This window comes from Nannospalax galili, unplaced genomic scaffold, assembly GCF_000622305.1.
Source record: "Nannospalax galili isolate Female #2095 unplaced genomic scaffold, S.galili_v1.0 scaffold100, whole genome shotgun sequence".
Lineage (NCBI taxonomy): Eukaryota > Metazoa > Chordata > Mammalia > Rodentia > Spalacidae > Nannospalax > Nannospalax galili.
This window is the reverse complement of record NW_008352891.1, coordinates 11,585,191-11,589,499: the sequence shown is the minus strand read 5'-3', so window position 1 is coordinate 11,589,499 and position 4,309 is coordinate 11,585,191. Positions and strand designations below refer to the sequence as shown.

At 46.6% G+C, this 4,309-nt stretch overlaps 1 pseudogene; it reads right to left on the bottom strand.

The window, feature by feature from the left end:
• Positions 1 to 1,188: 1,188 nt before the first annotated feature.
• On the bottom strand, positions 1,189 to 3,850 carry LOC103747644 (annotated as a pseudogene).
• Between the last annotated feature and the right edge of the window lie 459 nt (positions 3,851 to 4,309).

Here is a 4,309-nt window from a genome sequence, read left to right as displayed (position 1 = left end):
AATTATAGGTGGTCTTCCACCTGACATTGACATAGGTTTTGGGGAGTCCAAACTCCGGGCTTTGTGCTTGTGCATCAATACTTTAACCTCTGAGTCATCGCTCACCCCCTTGCTTACCATTTTTATGGCTATTAGAACATACACAATTTAAGGTGTATAGTTACAGGCTGAAAGGATGGAACTTGAGTTTAGGTCTACATTCTCAAAATTAGACACTCTTCTTTCTACCCCACACTATAACCTTCTGATGGATATTCTTCCTAATGTTACAAGAGATATGTTGTGGGTTCTCCTCAGGCCGGCTGTGAAGACCCTAACCTGGATCGGGTCCCCTGCCAATTAGGGGGGCAAGAGGCCGGAGTCAACACATAGACACCGGGAGTCAGGTAGAAGCAAGCACTAGGCAAGGTACTGCAGGCTCGTTTAATGAAGGAGGGGGCAGGCCTTATATTTCCCTTTTCTCCGCCCCCAAGTCCCTTTAGTCAGTGTACCATTTTCTGACCAAGAAGTGAAGTGATTTCTCGCTGAATCCCAGGGCTCTGGGTCCGCACCATCTTTGGAGGCCTCCTGCTTCATTTCCACCCTTTTTCTTTAAAAATGACTGTCCAGCGAGAGCCTGTAGGCAGCTCCACCTCGGGATGACCCCAGGATCATGGACTGTGCCTGTCTTAGGTTGTCCTATTCTGGCATGAACCTTACCCGTCATTGGAACATGTGTACACGTCCATGTCCTGGCTTAGGTTGATTCAGCCCAACAGGAGCTTACCCATCACTGATTACCAGCCCTCCAAGGGGTATCATCCTGGGGGATCAGTCGAGGTGGGGAATTATCTGTAGGAGGCCTCGTACATTTGTGTAAGCCAAGTCTGTCGGGCTGCATGGGGTGGGTTGAAATCATCTTCGTGTATTGCTCTGAGGCCTGATACACTGAGTGACTGAATTTTTTCTGACTGCGGGAACAAAGAACAAGGCATTTAAGAAGCAGAAAGAGAAGAATAATTTTGCCTGTCAGGAGTAGGTAAGTGAGGATCTAAGACAGGTCAAACAGTGTTTTTGGATTAGGCTAGATTTTCTCTAAGAACCCTGAATTGATGTCCAGCGTGGGGGTGTGGGTATAATTTAGAGCAATAATTTGATTAGTTAGTAATATAGAGTAATTAAGAAACTTTTTTTTTTTTAGAAATGAGACATAATCTATTATCCAAAAAGTCACAATACCTCATTTACAGAATCCTTAACAAAATATGAATCTTAAAAATTCAGTACTCCAGAACACTGTTTTGTTTTACAATAGTTTCTACTTGAGAAACAGTAATAATAGGTAACAATCACATATACAACTTCATACAATAATCTGGGTAATATACAAAAGCTTCAGCATGTTTTCCAGGTATTTCTCCATTGCTAGCCAACCACACACTGGAGAAGGAACCAAAGATGTATACAACCTGAGGAGTCCCCAACAAAGGGTGGGGCAGCTCTGGGATCTTTTTTCCCTCTGTGAAAGACATGGCTCCTTATTTAGTCTGCAGGCAGCATCAACTATCAAACCATTTGCTTCTCTTTACAACAGGTCCACCTTTAGAAGGCCCCAAGAATTTCTGCTTATATTGTTCGACCAGCTGGTTGAAGTGGGTTTCAGTCTTATTTCCCTTAGCTTTTTTCCTAGGGGCCTGCTTAGGAGATAACTGATGTTTCTTCTGCTTCCTCTGGTTTATCTGGGACTTTGGCTTAGAAGGAAGGGACTTCACTTTGCCTTTGTCACGCAACCTAATTTTGGGACCTCGGTGTGAAGGAAGCGCCAGGACCTTTCTTCTCTTCTTCCCATCAGGCAGCTCCACCTGCTCCACTTCAGCCTTGGTCTGGAACCCTGTCCAGGTGGAGCCAGCCTTCCCTTTCTGCTTTGCACAGCCTTACTTGCATCCTCTGTGTGGCCTGGAGCTGCCGTCTGTTGCTTATCTTTTCTAGGTTCTGTGGGCTTCTTTGGGGGCTTATCGGTTACAGGCTTCAATTCCAGTTTTTGCAGGTTGCTGTTGGATCCTTAGCTCTTTCACTTTAAGCTTCCTTCGATCTTCCAAAGAGAACTCCACTATCGGTCTCTTTTGAGATCCAAAGATTTCTGGGTTGTTGTTGATATGGCGGAGAGCTTTCAAGGCATGCTGGTGCTCCTGGAACTCTGCAAAGGCATAGCCTAGGGAATGACCCTTTGTTTTTCCATTAACAGCTTTAAGGTCTCGCATCACCCTACACTCCTTAATGCGCACCCCCTTCTCTCCTTTAGTGGCATTCAGCAGCAGCTTCCTGAGCTGTTTGTCATCCATGGCCTTTGGGAGATTGTGAAGGCAAAGCCTGGTCTGGGAGACAAAGATATTCTGGTTCTTGAGTTTCTGATGTTTCAGTAGCTCAAACCTCTCTTGTTTGGCCATATCTGCAGCACTCACACCCTCAGCAGCCTTCGTGCCAGCACGGATCAAGCCTTCTCGGGCCAGATAGAGGTTCCGGGTTCCCATTGGCTTCTTCGTCTTCTTTGTCTGAAGCTTTGCAGCCTCATCACGGGTCACAGCCAAGTCAACCTTGAGCTGCCGGCCATCCAGCTTAAGCCCTATACCCTCAGCCTCTGGAGAGGCAGCTGCAAGGCATTTTTGAGCTGCTTCTTGAGTCATGAACTGTGCAAATGCACAACCTTTACAACGCTCTGTTTCTGGATGCAAGACAATCCGGATATATTTAAGAGCACCAAATTGCTGGAGAAGCTCCCCAAGTTCTTCTTCCTCTGAGTCAAATGAAAGATTTCTGATAAAAACTGTTTTCCCTTCATTCACATCAGAGGGTAACTTCTTTTTCTTTGAGACTTGTACCTCTTCACCCTCTTGCTGTTCAGCGCTGCTCTCACTCTGCACCAGTGCTTCCCCACTGTCAGTGCTCCCTCCTTCCTCCAAGTCACTGTCCTCTTCAGAACAGTCTTCGTCAATGTTTTCTGCAGAAGTTGCTTTCTTGACTGCTCTCTTCTGAATTTGCACATGCGTGATCACCTTGGATTCTTTAGTCTCCTCTTCATCTTTTTCCTCACTGTTACCATCATCATCGTTTTCACCATCATCATCTTCTTGCTCTTCTACCCTGCCATTCTTTTTCACTGATTCCTGATGTTTAGGTTCATAGCTCTTCTCTCCAACTGGGGCAGAAGCATGCTGGGTATCTTTATATTTATCCTTTGCCACAGCCCAATCCACAGCCACAGTCCGCCCTCTTATCTCTTTCATATTCATGCCTTTGAGAGCTTTTCCTGCTTCTAGGAGGTTTTTGAACTGAACAAAAGCAAAACCACGCATCTTTCCATCTGTCTTCCTTGGGATATTTACTTCCAGAACAGTTCCATATTGAGCAAATACTGTTTTCAAGTCATCTTCTGAACACTTAAAGCTGAGGTTCTGGATAATTAGTCTGGCTTTCTTATCTGCCACTTTGGCTTTCCTGGCCTTCGGCTCCTTCTTAGGAGACTCTGAATTTTCATTTTTCCTCTTTTCCTTGGACTTGTTCCTCAGTTTTTTCTTGGCAACAGTCACATTGATCTTGCAGCCTTCAAAGGTGGTGATCTCCTTAAGGGCCCTCTGACCATCTTCCAGCATCGAGAAAGTAACATAGCCAAAGCCTTGACAGGCCTTGCTCCCTTTCTCAGTGACCATGAAGCATTGTTTCACCGGCCCCACCTGACTGAGCAGCCCCTCCAGCTGCTCACTGCGGGCGGAAGGTGGGAGGCGGCCCACAAAGAGAGTCAGACCGGCCATGAGACGGGGAAATGGGCGCGTGGTGGTACAAGCGAACCGCACCAGGGCACGCGAGGGCTCACTTTGGCCGGAAGATCAAGCTAAGTTCGAAACTTTTGATTCCAATGTCCGTGAATATAGTGCGCGAGTTGTAGGCGCACTTCAGTAATATTCTGTACTTTATAGGTGGTGGGACAAAATGACCGAAAGTGAGGGTCACAAGCTAGCAGAGCCATGTCTTTGGTAATTGCCAGCTCTTCACTTAAGAGATCAGTTTGCTGTTGTAACACATTAATTGCCTGGTGAAAATGCTGATTGATAAGGGACTGAGTGTGAAAGGTAGAGGAGGTTTTGGACACGGCCTTGTTGAGTGTCTCCACAGTAGTGGAGGATTGGGTGATAGCCACCACAGTGGTGGCAGCCGACCCCAATGCAAGGATGATGGCTGAGATGAGAGCGACAGTGACCCCGAAATCCTGTTTTAAGCGGGGGGCTTGTGACAAGGCTGTCCGCTCTGTAAGGGTGACAGCATGGAAGTGGGT